General features: G+C 53.1%; 2 non-coding genes and 1 pseudogene across 2 annotated transcripts; all 3 read left to right on the top strand.

Annotated features, from left to right (window-relative positions):
• The first annotated feature begins 6,950 nt into the window (after positions 1-6,950).
• Positions 6,951-8,765, top strand: LOC146210223 (small subunit ribosomal RNA). Its single transcript, XR_014704593.1, has one exon. It is a non-coding gene; the product is annotated as a small subunit ribosomal RNA (ribosomal RNA).
• Positions 8,766-10,525: 1,760 nt separating this feature from the next.
• On the top strand, positions 10,526-10,678 carry LOC146210222 (5.8S ribosomal RNA). The gene has a single exon (XR_014704642.1). It is a non-coding gene; the product is annotated as a 5.8S ribosomal RNA (ribosomal RNA).
• A 1,077-nt stretch (positions 10,679-11,755) lies between these two features.
• Positions 11,756-14,012, top strand: LOC146210221 (large subunit ribosomal RNA; annotated as a pseudogene).
• The last annotated feature ends 8,707 nt before the right edge of the window (positions 14,013-22,719 follow it).

The following is a 22,719-nucleotide window of genomic DNA, read 5'->3' as shown; positions in this document are numbered from 1 at the left end:
CCCCGGCAGACGCGGTTTTACACCACCGCAACTATGGCTTAAGAGTCGCCAATTTTTTTTTCATTTTTTTTCTTTGTTTTTTCTTTTTTCTCGCCCCGGCAGACGCGGTTTTCCACCACCGCAACTTTGGCTTAAGAGTCGCCAATTTTTTTTCATTTTTTTTCTTTGTTTTTTCTTTTTTCTCGCCCCGGCAGACGCGGTTTTCCACCACCGCAACTTTGGCTTAAGAGTCGCCAATTTTTTTTCATTTTTTTTCTTTGTTTTTTCTTTTTTCTCGCCCCGGCAGACGCGGTTTTTAACCACCGCAACTGAACTCGAACTGGTTTCCGTCCAGCGCCCTCGCCAATTTTTTTTTTCTTTTTTTTCTGTTCGTAGGGAGCAGATTTTTAGCGCTCGAGGCGTTGGAGGCCCTCGCGGTTTTTCCACAACCACTTTCCACAACTGGTTTCCTTCCGTTTTTCTTTTTTTTTTCTGTCCTTAGCGAGCGGATTTTTTGCGCTCGAGGCGCACGCGGTTTCCGCAATTTTCCGCGGTTTCCAGCGCCCTTGGCTTAATAGTCGCAATTTTTTTTTTTCTGTCCTTAGCGAGCGGGTCCCCTCGCGGATTTTTAGCGCTCGAGGCGTTTGGCAGACGAGCCGCTTCTTTTACATTTCTCGTAGTGAGAACGCTCGCAGATGGAAAAGATGCGCAGACGCGGTTTCTCGCCCCGCGGACGGCGCTCGGAGATGCGCTCAGGTTTCAAGTTAACTCCGGCGCGCGAGCAATCTACTTTTATTTTTATTATTATTATCATTATTATTATTATTATTATTATTATTATTATTAGTGCCGCAAAACATGATGGCGATTTTTCAAGTTTCCACTTTTAAGGTTCTAAATTCACGCACGCACGAGATTCTTTTTTTTTTCTTCAATTTCTTATCTTGCCTTCATGACGAAGCCAACTTTACAAAAACCGGACGGCTCGCAGCAAGCTTGAATCGCTCTTGCGCGCATGCAGCTTCACACACCACCAGGCGCTCCGGGAGGAGGAGTAATGCGGCAAAGCCGCCGTTGTTCCACGCAGACAAGGCAGACGCAGCTGCGAAAGGGCACTTTTTTTTTTCTCTCTCTCTCTCTCATGCCGCATACAAACGTGTCGCACGCACGAGAAAAAAAAAATATACCGAACATTAAACGAGGCAAAAAATATCATTTTTTTACACGAATGGCCATCTTTTAGCGCACACACAAGAAAACAAAAGAAAGAAATCGTGTTTTGTGCAAAGTGCAAGAGACCTTTTTGTTCAGCGATGAATCCGAATCGCCGTTTTCTTTTTCTTTCGCATTTCCGAAGTTTGCAGAAGATTTTCTAAACCCCCTTAACCGCGGTTTCCGAGAGGTAATGCGACAATACCTTAGTAAGATTTACTTTTTTTTTTTTTTTTGTAAAGTCCTCTCGAGCTATTTCTAATTACACTGGCGCAAAGTTTGCTCACAAAAGTGGCTGTGTGGCGCTTTCTCCAGTTTTATTGCATAAAAAAAAATTCTTTGTGTGTGTGTGTGTGTGTGTGTGCGTGTGCATGCGTCGGGAGGCAGTTTTGCTCACTTCACTCCCTTCATCACTCCCTTCAGCAGCTGAATTTAGTGGTAAAGAATCTGCGAGAAACCGCGACAAACTTGAGGCAGCACTACGAATGTTGCAATATTGCAAATGTTGCCTGCAATATTGCAATATTCAATTCGCTGAAAACATTTAAAAATTTACGCATCGCTAATGGAAGCAGTTCGCTTCCATTAGCGGCTTTCCCGCGCTAAGCTTTGGCGACGACTCGTCCCTCGATCAAGACGTCGCGCGGACGCGCCTTTGTTACAACACTTCTTTAGGCGCAACGAGCTCCAGGAAGAAAAAAAAAACTGCAAAAACGTTCTATCTCCCTACCCGATATCGCCCCGGCAGACGCGGTTTAGGAAAGCGACCGGCTGAGTATTATTTACACCCTTCTTTCCTTTTCGGGGCGAATTGATTTCGAAGGCTCAAATAAACAATTTCTCCCATTTCAACCTAGTTTCTCTGTCAGGACGGCTGTTTTACATCATGATCGCGGTGCATTTGTTGCATAAGTTTTCGTACCACTTCTTTAGGCGCAACGAGCTCCATGCAAAAACTGAGCTGCGGCGACGCCGCTCTATCTCCCTACGCGATATCGCCCCGGCAGACGCCCTTCACAGTTCTCCTCTTGTGGTCCGATTTCAGAGGTTTTGAGAAAACGCGGGTAAACTAGCGACGTGAACTAGCGACCAGCATGAAGGGCTCGATGCCATTTTAATGCAGAAAGCATTTAAAAATCTACACAAATCTAATTAAGCGCGTGAAAAAATATTAAAAGGACGTGAAAATTGGTCCCATTTGGTCCCAAAATTGGTCCCCGATCGAGACTTGACGCGGACGGACGGCACGCGTTTGCTACAACAGCTTTCGCGTCCCTTTTTTAGTCGCAACGAGCTCCACGGAGAAAGAAATGGCAAGGTGTGCTGCGGCAAAGCCGCTCTATCTCCCTACGCGATATCGCCCCGGCAGACGCGGTTTGGAAAAGCGGCCCGCAGTTCGTCCCAGAGTATTATTTACACCCTTCTTGACGTTTCAATGCGAAATGATTTCGATGGCCCCAATAAACAATTTCCTTCATTGTATTTTTACGCATCGCTGGACACTCAACAGCCGAGTTTCTGCTCTGAGGACTAATTAAGCGACCGCTGTTTAACATGCGGTGAGACTGGAAACTTAAGAAAATTACGGATGTGTAACTGTGGAGTGAACCTTGCCGGCTCTTAAATAAATTCGTGTTTTTTAATTCCAATGCTAAATTTCTTACGATATACACATTTACTGGGTAGCTGGCCAGGGGCGTATTTTTTTTTTTTTGACAACTTTATTCGTATGTGCGGAATTGGTGACAAGTGGCAATCGCAACAGTTCTTGTATACATTGAAAATGCTTTTTCTGTGTGTGTGTGTATCGAGAGGCAGTTCTACTCCCTTCACAGCTCACCTCCCACACTAGGCGACTTGTGGTCCGATTTAAGTGGTAAACAGGCTTTGAGAAAACGCGGGTAAACGACGGGAGTAACAACATTTCCCCTCTCGCCGTAGGTGAACTAGCGACGAGAATGAAAGGTTCGATGCCATTTCAATGCTGCCAGCGTTGAAAAATCTACACAAATCTAATTCAACGCGTGAAGAAATATTAAAAGGACGTGAAAATTGGTCCAATTTGCAATGCTAGGCCGCTTTTCTTGGGCTTTTCCGCGCTGTGCTTTTGTGACGACTCGTCCCCCGATCGAGACTTGACGCGGACGAACGGTACGCGTTTGCTACAACAGCTTTCGCGTCCCTTTTTTAGTCGCAACGAGCTCCATGGAGAAACAAATGGCAAGGTGTGCTGTGGAAAAGCCGCTCTATCTCCCTACGCGATTTTCTGCTCCTAGGACTAATTAAGCGACCACTGTTTAACATGCGGTGAGACTGGAAACTTATGAAGAAAGAACTGTGGAGCGAACCTTGCCGGCTCGTAAATAAATCCGTGCTTTTTAATTCCAATGCTAAATTTCTTACGATTTACGCATTTACTGGGATGCTGGCCAGGGGCGTATTTTTTTTAACAACTTTATTCGTATGTGCGGAATTGGTGACAAGTGGCAATCGCAACAGTTCTTGTATACATTGAAAATGCTTTTTCTCTCTCTGTCTGTGTGTGTGTGTGTGTGTGTGTGTGTGTGTGTGCGTGTGTGTGTGTGTCGAGAGGCAGTTCTACTCGCTTCACAGTTCTCCTCCCACACTAGGCGACTTGTGGTCCGATTTCAGTGGTAAACAGGCTTTGAGAAAACGCGGATAAATGACGGGAGTAACAAAATTTCCCCTCTCGCCGTACGTGAACTAGCGACGAGCTGGAAAGGTTCGATGCCATATTATTGCTGCAAGCGTTTAAAAATTACGCAAATCGAATTCAACGCGTGAAGAAATATTAAAATAACGTGAAAATTGGTCCCATTCGCAATATTAGGCTGCTTTAAGTCGGCTTTTCCGCGCTACGCTTTTGCGACGCTTTTGCGTCCCCCGATCGAGACTTGAGGCGGACGAATCGTACGCGTTTGCTACAATAGCTCTGGCGCCTTTTTTTTAGTCGCAACGAGCTCCATAGAGAAAGAAATGGCAAGGTGTGCTGCGGCAAAGCCGCTCTATCTCCCTACGCGATATCGCCCCGGCAGACGCGGTTTGGAAAAGCGGCCCGCAGTTTGTCCCAGAGTATTATTTACACCCTTCTTGACGTTTCAATGCGAATTGATTTCGATGGCCCCAATAAACAATTTCCTTCACTGTATTTTTACGCATCGCTGGACACTCAACAGCCGAGTTTCTGCTCTGAGGAATAATTAAGCGACCGCATGCTTAACATGCGGTGAGACTGGAAACTTAAGAAAATTACCGATGTGTAACCGTGGAGCGAACCTAGCCGGCTTGTAAATACATTCGTGTTTTTTAATTACAATGTTTAATTTCTTACGATTTAAGCATTCACTAGGATGCTGGCCAGGGTCGTGTTTTTTATTAACAACTTTTTTCGCTTGTGCGGAATTGGTGAAAAGTGGCAATAGCAACAGTTCTTTGGTCCGATTTCAGAGGTAAACAGGCTTTGAGAAAACGCGGGTAAACGACGGGAGTAACAACATTTCCCCTCTCGCCGTAGGTGAACTAGCGACGAGCATGAAAGGTTCGATGCCATTTTAGTGCTGCCAGCATTTAAAAATCTACACAAATCTATTTCAACGCGTGAAAGATATTAAAAGGACGTGAAAATTGGTCCCGTTCGCAATATTAGGCTGGTTTTAGTCGGCTTTTCCGCGCTACGCTTTTGCGACGACTCGTCCCCCGATTGCGACTTGACGCGGACGAATGGTACGCGTTTGCTACAACAGCGTTCGCGCCGCTTTTTTAGTCGCAACGAGCCCCAACGAGGAAGAAGCGCCAAGGTGCACTGGGGCAAAGCCGCTATGCAGTTTTGAACAGCTTCCCGTGGTACATCTCAGAGTAATATTTACATGCTGCATCACATTTGAAAGCGAATTGCTTTCGAAGGCCCTATAAACAATTTCTTTTATTATATTTTTTAAATAGGAAATATTATAAAATGCCATTAATATTATGGCTCTCAAATGTTGGCATGATAAAAACGATTTAATGAATGAATTTTCAAGTCACTTGAAAATCTACAGCCCTCGTTTTTTTTCTGTTTTTTTTTCCTCTTTACAACACTGGTACAGAGACAAACAGCTAGCGACCGCTGTAGAAACAACAAAAGCGGGACCTCACAAATTATTGCGGGGGAGATGGCGCGAGCAAAACTTGATTTTTTTATTTTGTGTTCAACAAACTTTTCGCAAGGTGAACCTTTTTCGCGTGCGACTAATCCCTTTCGATTAGTGCCGCGTGGTGAATTCCAAGGGCACGAGACGCATCCGTAAGCTCGATTTCAAAGTAACGCGCCGTGCGGCAAAGCCGAACTTCGCCCCGGCAGACGCGCAAAAAGACCCAAGTAGGTCTGGGTATTTATCGCTGCATACATATAGGGCCCTAGTGGCTCAGGCAACCAAGACATTTTGAAGCGCGCGCTCGAACGGCGAAGTCCAAAAGCTGTTTTGCGCACCCAGTCGGCCGCGAAACGACAAGATTTCGCAATCTCGGAATGAGAGCGGCTGCACAGCTAGGGGTTCATAAACGAGCATTGCTCGACTTCGACCAAAGTTGGGTGAGCGCGTCACCGCCCCGCGCGCGCCGGCGGCAGAGTCCACGACTACGGGCACCGGCGGGGTGCCGCACCGCGCCGTTGTCGGTTGCGCACGATTCGGCGCTTTCTGCGGCGCAGCCCTGTCGAGCAGGTCCGCGCGCGTGCACCATATTCCACGAGTACGGCCGCGGTCGGGGCGCCGCGGCGCGCCGTTGCAGGTCGCGCACGAGATAGCGCTTTCTGCGGCGCAGCCCTTTCGAGCAGGCCCGTTCGCGTGCAGCTTAGTCCACGAGTACGGCCGCGGTCGGGGCGGCGCGCCGTTGTAGGTCGCGCAAGAGCCAGCGCTTTCTGCGGCGCTGCCCTTTCGAGCAGGCCCGCGCAGCATAGTCCACGAGTACGGCCGCGGTCGGGGCGCCGCGATGTGCCGTAGTAGGTCGCGGATGATTCAGTGCCTTCTGGGGCGAAGCCGTTTCGAGCAGGGCCGCTCGTTCGCGGCCGCTGCGGCGCGGCAGGGTGTTCGTGTACGGCCAGCGAGACGCACCACTGTGGGACTGTTTTGCATTGAAGGGCTCACGTTCTCGGTGATCATTTCTCGAGTACGATTGCGGGCGCCGAGCGCGCGACGTGCGCGCACGATTCGCCGTCTACTTTACGGCGGATTTTCCTCGAGTACGGCCAGTCGTTTACCCAGGAAGGTCTGGGTATTTATCGCTGCTATTATATGGGGGTGTAGAGGCGGCGGACCAACACGTTGTCTCGACCCCACGGCATTCGTCTGCAGCCTCATCCGCGTCTGCGATGGGGGCTGGTTGTCGGACGACGCTGTTTCCACTGTGTTTTGAGGTGTGTTCCGTGCTGTCCGGAACTCGATTCCGGGCAAGTGCGCCGAAGACGCGGGCGTGTCCCGTCGTCTGGCGGCTTGGCCGTATCGGCAACGCAGCAAGCGCCGTCCGGTGCACGAACGCCACGGCCTCGTGCCGCGTGCGCACCGGTGAGCGCGTTACAAATGTTTCTGCCCAAAGGCACGTGCTCTCTTGCCGCGCGACGAGATCCGGCCCCACGGGGCGGACGTCGCAGCGAGCTCGAACGACGCACAAAATAAGATGCGTCGCGCGCTGGGGCGCCTAAAGGCGGCCTCGAAAGCGCTGCGACAAAGGCACCCGTGGCGGGGTATTGCCTATGCATCTACCTGGTTGATCCTGCCAGTAATCATATGCTTGTCTCAAAGATTAAGCCATGCATGTCTAAGTACATGCCGAAATAAGGCGAAACCGCGAATGGCTCATTAAATCAGTTATGGTTCCTTAGATCGTTTCTTTCTACTTGGACAACTGTGGCAATTCTAGAGCTAATACATGCATTGAGCCTGAAGGCCTTTGGCTGACGGGCGCTTTTATTAGACCAAGACCCATCGGGTTCTGCCCGTACTCTGTGGTGACTCTGGATAACTTTGTGCTGATCGCATGGCCATGAGCCGGCGACGTTTCTTTCAAGTGTCTGCCTTATCAACTTTCGATGGTAGGTTACTTGCCTACCATGGTTGTTACGGGTAACGGAGAATCAGGGTTCGATTCCGGAGAGGGAGCCTGAGAAACGGCTACCACATCCAAGGAAGGCAGCAGGCGCGCAAATTACCCACTCCCGGCACGGGGAGGTAGTGACGAAAAATAACAATACGGGACTCTTTTGAGGCCCCGTAATTGAAATGAGTACACTCTAAATCCTTTAACGAGGATCAATTGGAGGGCAAGTCTGGTGCCAGCAGCCGCGGTAATTCCAGCTCCAATAGCGTATACTAAAGCTGCTGCGGTTAAAAAGCTCGTAGTTGGATCTCAGTTCCAGACGAGTAGTGCATCTACCCGATGCGACGGCTCGTACTGAACATCATGCCGGTCCTCTCTTGGTGCCCTTCATTGGTGCGTCTCGAGGTGGCCTGCGCTTTTACTTTGAAAAAATTAGAGTGCTCAACGCAGGCGAGTCGCCTGAATAAACTTGCATGGAATAATAGAACAAGACCCTGTTTCTGTTCTGTTGGTTTTTGGAATACGGGGTAATGATTAAGAGGGACAGACGGGGGCATTCGTATTGCGGCGCTAGAGGTGAAATTCTTGGACCGTCGCAAGACGAACTACTGCGAAAGCATTTGCCAAGAATGTTTTCTTTGATCAAGAACGAAAGTCAGAGGTTCGAAGGCGATCAGATACCGCCCTAGTTCTGACCATAAACGATGCCAACCAGCGATCCGCCTGAGTTACTCAAATGACTCGGCGGGCAGCTTCCGGGAAACCAAAGTATTTGGGTTCCGGGGGAAGTATGGTTGCAAAGCTGAAACTTAAAGGAATTGACGGAAGGGCACCACCAGGAGTGGAGCCTGCGGCTTAATTTGACTCAACACGGGAAAACTTACCCGGCCCGGACACTGGGAGGATTGACAGATTGAGAGCTCTTTCTTGATTCGGTGGATGGTGGTGCATGGCCGTTCTTAGTTGGTGGAGCGATTTGTCTGGTTAATTCCGATAACGAACGAGACTCTAGCCTATTAAATAGGTGCGGGGTTCCCAGCACCTTACAACCTTCTTAGAGGGACAAGCGGCTCCTAGCCGCACGAAACAGAGCAATAACAGGTCTGTGATGCCCTTAGATGTCCGGGGCCGCACGCGCGCTACACTGAAGGAAGCAGCGTGTCTTTATCCCTGTCTGAAAAGACTGGGTAACCCGTGGAACTTCTTTCGTGATTGGGATAGGGGCTTGCAATTGTTCCCCTTGAACGAGGAATTCCCAGTAAGCGCGAGTCATAAGCTCGCGTTGATTACGTCCCTGCCCTTTGTACACACCGCCCGTCGCTACTACCGATTGAATGATTTAGTGAGGTCTTCGGACCGATGTCCGGCGCGGCCTTTCGGTTGCGCCGGTCTGTTGGAAAGATGACCAAACTTGATCATTTAGAGGAAGTAAAAGTCGTAACAAGGTTTCCGTAGGTGAACCTGCGGAAGGATCATTACCGGACTGTGCTTGTCACGCCCGGCGCCGCCCCCACTTATAAGCGGGGGATGGCCTTTCACCGCGGAGTTGCGAGATTCTGAAGCCGCTTCTCTGCACAAATTGTTACGCCCAGCGGAGCTCCGTCACCAAGGGATTGTCGGACGGTCGGCTTCCGCGGGTACAAACGGCGTAACGCACCTATGACGGTGGGCTTTCGGTTATCGAAGAACTCATCCGCTTTTTCGAAGCGACGCACGGAGTCTGTGGTGCGGGCCGAGGGAAAGGCCTGCCCGCCGCCAAGGGAACGGCGGCGCTGCTGCGAAGTACGAGAGGAAACGCGGCTCGCTAGCTCTGCTGCGGCTACTTCTTTTTGCGTCAGAGTCCGTAGCGCAGGCTCAGGGGAAGGCCTGCGCGCCGCCAAGGGAACGGCGGCGCTGCTGCGAAGTACGAGCGGAAACGCTACTCGCTGGCTCTTTTGCAGAGAGTTGCGCAGAGTCGGTAGCGCGGGCCGAGTCAGTGGCCTGCGCGCCGCCAAGGGAACGGCGGCGCTGCGGCGAAGTACGAGAGGAAACGCTGCTCGCTAACTCTGCTGCGAAGCTCTTTGCGTTCGAGTCGGTAGCGCGGGCCGAGGGAAAGGCCTGCGCGCCGCCAAGGGAACGGCGGCGCTGCTGCGAAGTACGAGCGGAAACGCTGCTCGCGGGCTCTTTTGCAAAAGGAGTAAAAGAACGACTCGGAGTCTGTAGCGCGGGCCGAGGGAAAGGTCTGCCCGCTGCCATGGGAACGGCGGCGCTGCTGCGAAGTACGAGAGGAACCGCAGCTCGCTGGCTCTGGATGTCGTTTGCTTCGTTCAAGGCGTGGTGAACGTCTGACGCTCGCTTGTCGGGCGCGATATTAGGCGCCGTGCCGATGGCGCGAAAGGAGACTTCGGGAACAAAAAGGACGACGGGGTTATAATCCCGCACTCGAACGCATTCGCGGCCTTGAGGTTCTCTCGGGGCTTCGTCCTTCCCGGTTTCCGAGTAGTCTGTCGGTGCGCCACCGAAAAGCCGTCCGAGACACTTGTGGTTGGTGGGCTCCCGTTGCGGGAGTAGTCCGACTGACTCTCTTCTTGCGGATTGTCAAGTACGCGCTGTCCGGCTCCAATGCTGAGCGGTGCGCAAGGCCTCTTATGCGAAGTTGATAGCGGCTCCTTTGTGCAAAAGTGGTAGACGGTGGAGGATGAGATCGCGGCAGCGTGACGTTGATAGAGGTCGGTCCAAGAGGCCACCCATGAGAAGCGTCGCTGTACGGATCTATCCAGGAGCGATCCACCGGGGAGAGAAGGTGCTTGAGAGCGGCGGTCGAAATGTGAACAGCAGTTGTGATGTGAACAGCAGATGACCATGTGAACAGCAGAACTTTTATCAAACCCATCTACCGTGCTGGTGCAAAACCCCTCTGATGAAACCCAATTGATGACTCTTTCTTGGTTCCTTGATAGTGCGGCGTCATAAGGGGCTCTGTGACGCGCACATGATTTTTTGGCCCATAGCACCACGGAGAAGGAAAATGGGGACCGCACGCTGCTCACACGCTTCCTCTCGAGTAGCACTATCACTGCACAAGCCTTTTCGCAGAGGCGCAGCGCCCGAGCCGCTTGCAGGCTGGCACAGAGGCCGAACAAAACGCTGCGAGATGTTGCAGGAGTTGGACGAAACTGCGACACTGGAGACCAGGGGAAAAGCCTGGGTGTCTGAAACCCTTTGTTGTACTGTACGGAATTGAACAAACCAAACGCACGACTCTAAGCGGTGGATCACTCGGTTCTCGGGTCGATGAAGAACGCAGCCAGCTGCGAGACTTGGTGTGAATTGCAGGACACACTGAGCACTGATTCTTCGAACGCACATTGCGCCCTTGGGTCTTCCCTTGGGTTCGTCTGTCTGAGGGTCGGATCATATATCAAGAGAGGCGCCGGCGCCCGGGCATGGCGTCGCCGGCGACTCGTTTTGACCGTGTCGGCATCAAGGACGGCTCTGTACGAAACGCCGAAGATCCCTCGAAAGACTTTGCACAAATTGAGGAGAGACGTGGGTCGAACCCTTGCGCCCGCGCGAAAGGCGGTCTAGTCGGGGTCGCCCTGCGCCACGCTTTGTGCCGAGGGCCGCGCAGGCTGCCAGTTGCGCGTCGTCCGGGCCTCCGAGAGAGGCGATTGCCGCAGGAAGGGATTACCTGCAGTGCGGTCGTTCAAGGGAGACGAGGCCGGAAGGACGAGCACCAGAGCGGCATTTGCGGGCTGGCCTACGGAGAGAGTGGAAACAAACTTTCCTCGCGAAACGCGAGAGACGGGAGCGCCTGGTCCGGGCACGCCCGCGCGAGAAGGGAGATCTCGCGCCGGGTTGTGCGGGGAAACGACCGGGTGTGAACGCGTTGATGCTAGAGGAGAGTTTGTAGGCGCAGAGGCGCGCGCTGCCGTGCGGCGCGCTAAAGGGATCCTCACCGGCTCCGAGGGAAAGGAGTCTCTCTGCTCAAGCATTGTCTAGTACGGGTCGAACGGACGCGTATCTCGTTACGAGCGTTGTCCGCCGTCGGTCTAAGTGCTTCGCAGTCTCTGTCCCGAAAAAAACTGGGCCACTCCAGTTGGGGCAGGGGCGACGCAAAATCTTTTGTGAAGATGCCCCTACGCCAGGTTGTACGTTCGCCTCTCGCTCAAGGGAAAGAGACGAGAGGCGGCATTCAGTCGACCGCGGCGGTGGGGGTTGCTTCTTCCTACTCAATGGTTCGTTTTCGGCGCAACCGATATGCGCGCGCCGTCCCGAGCGCCGGTCATGCGGCGCCTTCCAGTCTCGCTCGCACGTCGCCGAGGGTGTTGCCGACTGCGAAAAAAAAGCGAGGAATGGGCGGAAGGCGCGAGCCGCGCACAAAAGGGAGAAGGACGAGCGGAGCGCGCTCGACCGCGCCGAAAAGTTATCGGACCGAGTTGGAGGACAATGCATTTCATTGCTGTCGACCTCAGATCAGGCGAGACAACCCGCTGAATTTAAGCATATCACTAAGCGGAGGAAAAGAAACCAACAGGGATTCCCTGAGTAGCTGCGAGCGAAACGGGACCTAGCCCAGCACCGAATCCCCCGTCCTTGCAGGCGGTCGGGAAATGTGGTGTATGGGAGGCAACGTTCCCGGGAGTTTGCGACGGTGCAAGTCCCCCTGACAGGGGCTTGTCCCAGAGTGGGTGCCAGGCCCGTCTCCGCCGTTGCGCGCCCGGGACGAAGCCTCCCGTGAGTCGGGTTGCTTGAGAGTGCAGCCCTAAGTGGGTGGTAAACTCCATCTAAGGCTAAATACGACCGAGAGACCGATAGTCAACAAGTACCGTGAGGGAAAGTTGAAAAGAACTTTGAAGAGAGAGTTCAAGAGTACGTGAAACCGCTTAGAGTAAAACGGGTGGGCCCTCGAAGCTCGAAAGCGGTGGGATTCAGTCTCCGGACGACTGCCGAGCTGGCGGCGTCGGGTAAACGGCTCCTTTCGGGGGGCTGTTCCGGCTGCCAGTCCGCGGACGCGGTCTCCGGGGTGCGCACTTCCCACCGCCGGTAGAACGCCGCGACGGACGCGGGTAAATGGGAAAAGTACGACTTTGAGTCCGGCTGTGGAGGTGACCTGCCCGTCCCCTCGGGGACGGTTCGCGGGAGTTATACCTTGCCGTGCACGAAGACTTCGTCACCCCGTCCAGGCCCCATGGGCTTCTCCCGGCTGTCGGGAGGCCCGAACGATGACGCCCTCTGGAATCGGAGCGGAGGACCCGCTGGGCAAGCTTGTCGCCTCCTGTTGTCCGGGTTGGTCCCGTGGCGGCGGGCTGGCGGCGAGAAGCCGGGCGAGCGGGGAATTCTCCCGCGGAGGCGCTATCGTGGTTTGCGGCGAGTAGGTCGGTAACCCACCCGACCCGTCTTGAAACACGGACCAAGGAGTCTAACATGTGCGCGAGTCAATGGGTCTCCCGAAACCCAATGGCGCAATGAAACGTGAAGGCCCTTCGCGGGCCGCGTTGCGATCCCGCACCGCACAGGGGTGTGGGCGCAGCAACGGCCCGTCCCAGGCGCTCTCTTGTCGCCGGGGCGGAGCGAGAGCGCACACGTTGGCACCCGAAAGATGGTGAACTATGCCCGGGCAGGACGAGGGCAGAGGAAACTCTGGTGGAGGTCCGAAGCGATTCTGACGTGCAAATCGATCGTCCGATCCGGGTATAGGGGCGAAAGACCAATCGAACCATCTAGTAGCTGGTTCCCTCCGAAGTTTCCCTCAGGATAGCTGGCGCTCGATGGGAGAGCAGTCACACCTGGTAAAGCGAATGATTAGAGGCATTGGGGTCGAAACGTCCTCAACCTATTCTCAAACTTTCAATGGGTGTACGGGAGGCCTTCTGGGTTGAGGCCTCCCGCTGCGATGAGAGTGCCAAGTGGGCCACTTTTGGTAAGTAGAACTGGCGCTGTGGGATGAACCAAACGCCGGGGTAAGGCGCCCGAGTCGGGACGCTCATGAGAACCCATGAAGAGTGTTGGTTGCTTAAGACAGCAGGACGGTGGCCATGGAAGTCGGAATCCGCTAAGGAGTGTGTAACAACTCACCTGCCGAAGCAACTAGCCCCGAAAATGGATGGCGCTCTAGCGTCGCGCCTATCCCCGGCCGTCGCTGGCAGAGTAGCACGAACTGTGGGGGTGCTAAGCCGCGACGAGTAGGAGGGCCGCAGCGGTGTGCGTTGAAGGTGTCGGGCGTGAGCCCGCCTGGAGCCGCCGCTGGTGCAGATCTTGGTGGTAGTAGCAAATACTCAAGTGAGAACCTTGAGGACTGAAGTGGAGAAGGGTTCCATGTGAACAGCAGTTGAACATGGGTCAGTCGGTCCTTAGGGAAAGGAGAAATCCTTTCAGAAGCGGGCGCGTTTGTGCAGCTCTGTCTGTCGAATCGGAGACGCCCTGCTGCAACCGAAAGGGAATCGGGTTAACAGTCCCGAACCCGGCTACGGAGATCGGTCCTTCGGGGCCCAGTGCGGCAACGCAAACCAGCTCGGAGACGCCGATGGGAGCCCCGGGAAGAGTTTTCTTTTCTCTGTAAGGAGATCGAGTCCCTGGAATGGGTTCACCCCGAGATAGGGACGGTGGCTCCGTAGAGCAGTGCGGCTCTTGCGCTGTCCGGTGCGCTCCTGTCGGCCCTTGAAAATCCGAGTGAGGGAGTGTGATTTTCGTGCCGGACCGTACCCATATCCGCAGCAGGTCTCCAAGGTGAACAGCCTCTAGTCTCTAGACCAATGTAGGTAAGGGAAGTCGGCAAAACGGATCCGTAACCTTGGGAAAAGGATTGGCTCTGAGGGCTGAGCCGGTCGGGCTGGGGTCCAGAAGCAGGAATGGCACTGCACCGGGACTGGGCGAGGCTCGCCGCCGTAAAAAGCGGTGCGGCCGAGCCCGGACCAGCGTCGGGACCTTCCTGTGGAAAGCCACAGCTGTGCTTGTTCCGGGGGCTTCGTGCCCGAGGTTCTTGCTTCGGCCGGCAGAAAACAGCCAACTCAGAACTGGCACGGACCGAGGGAATCCGACTGTCTAATTAAAACAAAGCATTGCGATGGCCGTTGATCGGTGCTTGACGCAATGTGATTTCTGCCCAGTGCTCTGAATGTCAACGTGAAGAAATTCAAAAAAGCGCGGGTAAACGGGTTTGGGAATCGTGGTCTGGCTACCTCCACGTGGTGATTCCTGGCCCCGACAAGTTGTCTGCCTTGATCGGGGAGCGCTAAGAGCCGACCTTTCAGGCGTTGTCAAGCCAACGACCTGTGCGAAACCTTCTGTACCATTGAAACTCTTTCAGGCGTCCGGCCAAGGCCGAAGGCGACCTAACGCACAGAGCGACGCGCCTCTCTTTTTTGTGTCTGCAGCTGCGGCTGCGTGGGCTTCGGCCCATTGAATCTTGGAGCGGGGGGAAATCGGAGGTGTACGCAATATCTGGCAGTGGTTCATCCATCTGGCGATTTCGCCTAGCAGACCAAGGCAATTAATCCCCCCGCGTTATAAACATTCCTGTGACCGGGCTTGCTGCCCTGAGCTCTACTCTGAAAAGCTACCAACGCACTGCGGGCCTCGTTGTAGCCCGGGCTTCAGCCTTAAGCAACGCCTCTGGGACGCCAGAGAAGGGAGGCTTGCCTCCAAGGGTTTGCTGCACGCCCGGGCTCCGAGCCCAAAGTAGCGCCCCTGGGGCACCAGGGAGGAGAGTCTCTCTCTCGACGGGTTCGCTGGTTGGCCCGGGATCTTTCCCTTAAACAGCGCCCTCGGTTTACCGAGGAGGGAGCTTGCTCCGTTTTTTTTTCGGGTTCGCTGGTTGGCCCGGGTGTTTCGCCCGCAACAGCGCCCTCGTTACCGAGGTGGGAGCTTGCTCCATTGTCTGGGTTCGCTGGTTGGCCCGGGTGTTTCGCCCGCAACAGCGCCCTCGTTACCGAGGTGGGAGCTTGCTCCATTGTCTGGGTTCGCTGGTTGGCCCGGGTGTTTCGCCCGCAACAGCGCCCTCGGCTTGCCGAGGTGGGAGCTTGCTCCATTGACTGGGTTCGCTGGTTGGCCCGGGTATTCTTTTAGCCCGCAACAGCGCCTCTCTTCGCTCAGAGAGATCTTCTCGCTACTGAACTTGTCACCTTCTCTTTTTCCACTTCTCTCTTTGGTTTTAGTCTTTGAGGGGGATCTACAATAGATTCTCGGCCGAGCACTATTTTTATTTTGTGGGGACTTTTTTTTTTTTTTGTGTTTTGGCTTGGTGTTTTAAGAATAGTTAAGGTTTTAGCGTAATAGTGTGTTATTTCTGTATAGTTGGTGTTAAGATCGTATAGTTTTGTAGATTTCTTTTTTTTTTTTTTTTCTCGCCCCGGCAGACGTGATTTCGGGCTAGTATGGCTGCCCCGAGCTTCGTGCATGACTTTGTAGTTGAGAAAAGCACAAGTTCCCGTGGAATTTTGGCTTGCCAAATATGTACAGAGCGCCTATCTTCTCGCGCGCGCCTCGAACAGCACTATCGTGATGTGCATGGGGCCCCGATGGTATGGAAATGTTTGTCCTGCGGTAGACTAGAACCTAGCTCGCAAGTGTTATCCTCGCACTCTACGAAGTGTCGGAGGAAGAAAGAACGCGACCAGTCCCAGGTGTCTCCAGATTTTCCTGTCTCCAATGACATCCCGAGTGGTCTGCCTGATGTTGCAGGTGCGTTTGGGGTTGATGCTGGTGTTGGGGCTGCGGCGGCGGTGCAGCAGACTATTCCGAACGACTCTCCCAGTGTGCATTTGAGGTCGCTCCCTCTTCAAGAGGCCCAGGTTTCCTCGGCTGTTTCTCCCGGGTTACCGAGCGCTGCTGTTATCGATGTTGTCGACTTGGCTGCGCAGCAGCATGCCGATCCTCTTCGTGTTTCCCCGGGCGCTGATCCAGACTGGGTGGATTCCACGGGTTGTACATCTGACTCATCTGGAACTGCCGGCGCGTCACTCACTGAGCCAAGCGGACAAAGCGGCTCAATCGCCATTAGTCTTCGTGATCGGCCGGTTCGGCCGCCACGTGTCAGCGGTCGGTGGACGCCCGAGGAGCTGGAGGAGTTGGCAGCAATCGAGCTCAGCTTGGGTCGCGTAATGCCTTTGCTGCCCGCCCTTGCGGCTAAGTACAACCAGAGAACTGAGGCGGCCATCGAGCACGTCCGACGGACACTGAAGTATTGTCAAATTAGAGAAAGGCTACGAGCTGAGGCTCCAACAAACGCACAATCGCCCACCCGGGCCCCGTCAACAAGACATCAGCCTTCTTATGCCCACTGTAGATGGGCTGACTCTGACCTCGCGGCATTGGCTGCAGCTGAGGCTGCTTTGGGTCCTTCCAGAAGAGTGAATGAGGATCTGCCCGAAAAATTTCCATCACGTTCAGTCCAGGCAATCGCCCAGATCAGACGCGACGATAGGTACCGGGAAGTTCTTCAGCTGGTGCGAGAGGCAAGGCCAATTCCACCATCTTTGCCGCCCTTGGTACAAGTCACTCCGTCTCCACAGCCATTAGGACTTGACATAACAGAAGTGGAAAGAGAACTACTAGAAGCTGGCTATACCAACCCCGGTATGGCCTCCGCACTATGTACTGGGCCACTGACAGCAGAAGATACCAATGTAATACTTGATTTTTATGGCGTGAGGAGAAGGCCGCCTAGGACAAAAGATCCCAAAGACATTCCCCAGGTTGAGCCCATCAATCGTAAACAGCGGAGAAAGCTTAGGTTTCTCGAGCATCAGCGGCTCTACAAGTTGGGCCCGGCTGTTCTGGGGGATGCTCTTCTGATGGGCGGGGAGTCACCGGGCTGCCCTCTTTCGGACCTTCACGATCTTTACGACGAAATATTTGGTGGGGAGTCATCCCCTCCTGAGCGCCCGGTGCACTCAGACTTTAAGCTGGAGGTTTCCGAAGAGCTCTTCACCATGGATGAGGTCTCCGCAGCTATAAGGAAACTCCAGGCTAAATCAGCAGCAGGCCCTGATGGCCTTACGGTGCCGGAGCTCCGCAAGGTCCCCGCCAGTGTCCTAGCGCTTGTCCTGAACAACTGGTTCGCATTTTCCACTATTCCATTGGAGATGCGTGTCGCTAGGACAATCTTCATCCCTAAGTGTGCCAATCCTAGTGGCCCAGGAGACTTCAGGCCTATCACGGTCTCGCCTATTCTATACAGGCTTTTTGCGAAGGTACTGCTGCAACGGCTCGCGGCGAACAATAGGTTCCACCGATTTCAGGCTGGCTTTGCGGACGGAAACAGCACGTCATCCAACCTGCTGCTCCTACAGGCTGTCATGCGCGCCTTTAAAAAGAAGCGGCGCCCACTGTTTGCAGCCAGCCTGGATGTTCGGAAAGCCTTCGACAATGTATCGCACCTGGCTTTGTTTTCTGCATTGCAGGAGCGGGGGGTGCCCGCTAGGTACATAGAGGTACTTAGAGAGATGTACCGCCACTCCACCACCACCTTCTGGACGGATGGTACCACGGATGGCATCAGGGTCCCTGTGAGGAGAGGGATCAAGCAGGGTGACCCCTTGTCACCCTTCCTGTTCAACTGCGTTTTGGATTCCCTTCTCCAGGGGCTCAATGACTCCTCCCTTGGCCTTTCCCTCGGGGGCTCACACATTTCATGTCTCGGATTCGCGGACGACTTGCTCCTGGTGTCCGACACCTTGGAGGGACTCAAGGCCCTACTCAGCCAAACTGAGGCTTACCTCAAGAACATAGGCCTATTCCTAAATCCGCAGAAGATGCAGTATTTTGGTTGGAGGGTGGACCACTCCATGAAGTCCTTCAACTACGAGCTGCCCCCCGTCATGGTGGCTGGCGCATTCGTCTCTCCGATCGGACGTAGTGGCCCCATTCGTTACCTGGGCCTGGACCTCTTTGTCAACAAGGCCCCCAAGGTGGGCGGTGAGAAAACCTTGAGGCTTAGGGAACTTACTGCGGGAGCTGCTCTGAAGCCTTTTCAGAAACTCCACTGTTTCCGACAACTGATCATGCCTGCCTTTCTCTACACAGCTTCCAACTCCTTGGAGGTGGAGTCAGAAGCAGGGAAATTGGATCGCCTCCTTGGAAAGGCTGTGAAGAAGGCTTTGCATTTGCCCCACAGTTTTCCGAACACACACCTGTGGATGCCATCACGCTGCGGCGGCCTCGGCCTGATTCAGCTTAGACGAGTGGCACAATCAGTCCAGCTGAAGGCCCTTGCCAGGCTATTGAGGCTCGGCGAGCCCGCAGTGGATGAGCTGTTTGATCTAGTCCTTCACAAAAGCTACAAACGTATCTCCGATGCTTTTGAGGTGCCAGAGGGCACAACAGCGCAGCAGGACCTCGCTCGAGCGATAAAGAAAGGATCCCTGCAGTGGTGGAAGAGGCTGCAGGGAGGCTATAACAACAAGGACCTTTTTGTGCACAAAGCTCAATTTACTGCCAATGCGTGGCTCTCACACGACTCCAAACTCCTCCGGGATGGAGATCGCATCAAGGCCCTCCGTCTGCGCACTAATTTATATCCCACACGAACTCTGCACAATCGGCACTCAACCGATCCAGCCGACCGTATCTGCAGACGCTGCAAGAAAGCACCAGAGACCGCCTACCACATTCTCCAAGAATGCAGAATTCTCGATCAACCGAGGACAGCCCGGCACAATTACCTCGCCCAGCAAGCTGAGCGAATGGTGAGAGAGAAAAAGCCCACCGCAACTATTTTGCGTGAGAAGACGTTTTCTGCACCAACCGGTGCCCGGTTAAGGCCGGACATTGTGGAGGATGGTGGAGGATGGCGATGACGTCCACATCGTGGACTTTGCAGTTACTTGGGACACAAATGTTGGCATTCTTAGCAGCATGTGCGCTTACAAGAGGCAGAAATACGAGTGCCTCAGGGGTCTCTTCCCGGGGAAGACCGTCTCCGTTTGGGGGATGGCGTTTGGGGCCCGCTCAATGTTATGCAACAATACCTTAGCTGCCGGACAGGCATTGGGCCTTACAAGAGCCGACCTCGGTTGGCTCTCTGCTAAGGCACTGCTGGGCAGCATCATTGTGCTCAGCAGATTCCGCAGCTTAGTCGTTTAGTGAGGTCTTATTTTTAATTCTTTTTATTAACCCTTCTGCTTTGTGTTCCGCTAACTTGCTTTTATGTCATTTTACCGGCTTTTCCGGCGCGTCGTATAACTTTTTACCCGTTGCCCCCCGAGACTTACTACTCTTTGCCTGTACACCTACAAATATTACTTTTTTTCTTTCTGACACTGCGGCACACCCTAGCGGGGGCTTGCAGTGCAGTCAAGTGGGCTAATGACCAGTTATGGCGAAGTTTCACTTCGCCCACTTGGCCACGCAAACCCATTTTTCTAGGCACACTCTCGGGGGGCTACCTAACCCTGACCACATCAGGGAAATTTTAGTTACTAGCCAAATGCCTCGTCATCTAATTAGTGACGCGCATGAATGGATTAACGAGATTCCCACTGTCCCTATCTACTATCTAGCGAAACCACAGCCAAGGGAACGGGCTTGGCAAAATCAGCGGGGAAAGAAGACCCTGTTGAGCTTGACTCTAGTCTGACTCTGTGAAGAGACATGAGAGGTGTAGCATAAGTGGGAGGTCGCGGGATACGGCCTCGTTTCGGCGGGGTCCTCGTGGCCGTCAGTGAAATACCACTACTCTCATCGTTTCTTTACTTACTCGGTGGAGCGGAAAGCGGACCAATGTGTTGTCCACGCTTCTAGCGCCAAGTGCGGGTTCCCGTGACCCCTTCGGGGCGTTGCGGAAGGCCTGCACGATCTGTTCCGAGAACAGTGTCAGGCGGGGAGTTTGACTGGGGCCCCCAGTCAAACTCCCCGCCTATAACATATACTTGCTAAGCAACTCGGGGGATGAACTGCAAATAATGATTGATGACCTAGACAGAAAAAGTAGAATGGTAGGCTTGAAAATCAATATGCAGAAGACTAAGGTAATGTTCAACAGCCTCGGGAAGGAACAGCAGTTTACATTAGGTAGCGAAATACTGGAAATAGTAGGCGAATATGTCTACTTAGGACAGGTAGTAACCGCAGATCCAGACCATGAAAAGGAAATATCAAGAAGAATAAGATTGGGATGGAGCGCATTTGGCAAGCACTCGCAGATTATGACTAGCAGCTTACCGGTATCGCTTAAGAGGAAAGTGTACAACAGTTGCATCTTGCCTGTACTCACCTATGGGGCTGAAACGTGGAGGCTAACCAAGAGAGTTCTACTTAAGTTGAGGACAACGCAGAGGGCTATGGAACGAAAAATGGTAGGGGTAACATTAAGAGATAGAAAGCGTGCAGAGTGGGTCAGAGAAATAACTCAAGTTAATGACATTCTAGTGGAAATTAAGAAGAAATGGACATGGGCAGGACATGTAGTGCGAAGAGAGGATAACCGATGGTCGCTGAGGGTAACAAACTGGATCCCAAGGGAAGGAAAGCGTAGCAAGGGGAGGCAGAAAGTTAGGTGGGCGGATGGGATTAAGAAGTTCGCAGGGGTCAAGTGGATGCAGCTAGCACAGAACCGGGTTAAGCGGAGAAATATGGCAGAGGCCTTCGCCCTGCAGTGGGTATAATCAGGCTGATGATGATGATGATGATGATATACTAGCATACATGAGGCCACACACAAAGTGTGCAAAATCATAAGAAACCAACATAGAGAGAAAAAATAAGGGAGGGAAAAGAAGAAAAAAAAAAGAGAAAAATAAAAAAATAAAAAAAGAACAAAAAGTTGACTGTGAAATGAGCTGGTAAGGAGGGCAGCAAAGTTATACTAACCAAGCAAATCTGCTAAGAATAATTAATGTGCCAATGAGGGCACGAGTGCTTAGCCATATAAGATCCCGAACTGATAACCCTATTTCCTTTGCTGCCTTCCTAGTGCCAGCACAAAGGAGCCCACGTGACCCAAACGAGAGACCCAAAACTTTACAGGGTTTCCCCCTGGCAAGGATCTCTGTCAAGGAGGCGTACTTCTCTCGCTTGGTACGACACATGCGCTCCAATGTCTCGGTGTCGTAATCCCAGGTGACAGCCACATCCAAAATGTAAGTGCAATGGGGTAAGCTTAGGATAATGTCTGGCCTAAGCCTAGTCCCATCGCGGTCAGTGAAAAGTTTTTCCCTTGTCACCTGGGCACCGGAATGAACCTCTCTCAATTTGTTAGCAATAGAGTCAGCGATGAAGTTATGGCGTGAAACGCGAGGGAGGTTGACAGCCTCACACTTGCCCGTAATGTGGGGAACTGTTTCTGGCCTTTTCCTACAGCGCCGGCAAATACGCGACGTTGGATCTGTGGACTGCTTATTTGACAAGGCTCTACATGGATATAGTCCAGCCCTCAAATGTAAAGCTTTAATCTTGTCGCGTTCGCTAAGGTACTTCGCCCCAGGCTTGAGCCACTTATTTCCCAACAGTTCTTTACGGAAGCCAGCTATGTCCTTTGAGACGTAGCTATCCTGCCAGGCTGCCAAACTCCGGCGCCTGGACTCCTTGAGTGCCTTTGCCACATCTGCAGTGTCAGTTACACCATTTGGTACATTGAGGTAATTGTATAGTCCATCCTCTGTGTCTTTGAGACACTCCTCAATGACCGCATCGACACTCTCGGAGCCCAGGCGGCGGAGTCTGGCAAACGCCTTAAGCTGTACCTCTGGGGCCAGGCGCGCAAGGTTCAACAACCCTAATCCCCCCTCATTATAGGACAAGTGAAGGAGAAGATGTGGAAATGAGAATGGAAGATGTAGTAGCCTTTTAACCTCTTTGCGGGTGTGGCGATCCAGGTATGTCCCGCATGGCCTGGCTGCAAGAATGCTGGATGTTGCATAGAGCAGTTTTGGAACCAGAACACTGGTAAGGCAATAGAGTTTTTGTGTAGGTTTCAATCGAGCCAATCGAAGCACATCAAGCTGCCTTTGAATTAAATTAATTGAAACCCAGGGTGGCCTATTTACAAACAATTCTACACCCAAGTACTTGATTGGCTCATTTGGAGCCTTAGGTTTGACCACCACACCTCCAACGTTAAGATCGGGGATGCGGTAGTCAAACCATTTCAAGTCATGGGCATTGTAGCGCCACCCAAAATACTGGGTCTTTGCTGGGTTCAGCGAAAGGCCCAGTTTTGAAAAGAACTCACTCGCAACATCCAGGTTTCTATGAAGCTCGGCGAGGCTGCTGGCGACGAGTACGACGTCGTCAGCATAGGCTAATGCTGCAATGTTAGTCTGGTTGATGTGGAACCCCCGACCAGACTCGTTGAGCTCATGCATCAAGGGATCAAGCACCAAATTGAATAGGTAGGGTGACAAAGGGTCACCCTGCTTGATCCCCCGCTGCATGAGCACGCGAATCCCGTCTGAGGCCCCTGAATATGAAAATGTGGTATGCTGCAGGAAGTAGAGGTCGCGGATCGCGTCGACA

The sequence above is a fragment of the Amblyomma maculatum genome, chromosome 1 (assembly GCF_055883805.1).
Source record: "Amblyomma maculatum isolate TAMU_Amacu chromosome 1, ASM5588380v1, whole genome shotgun sequence".
Lineage (NCBI taxonomy): Eukaryota > Metazoa > Arthropoda > Arachnida > Ixodida > Ixodidae > Amblyomma > Amblyomma maculatum.
Note: the sequence above shows the minus strand (reverse complement) of the source record. Positions and strands in the feature narration are given on the sequence as shown.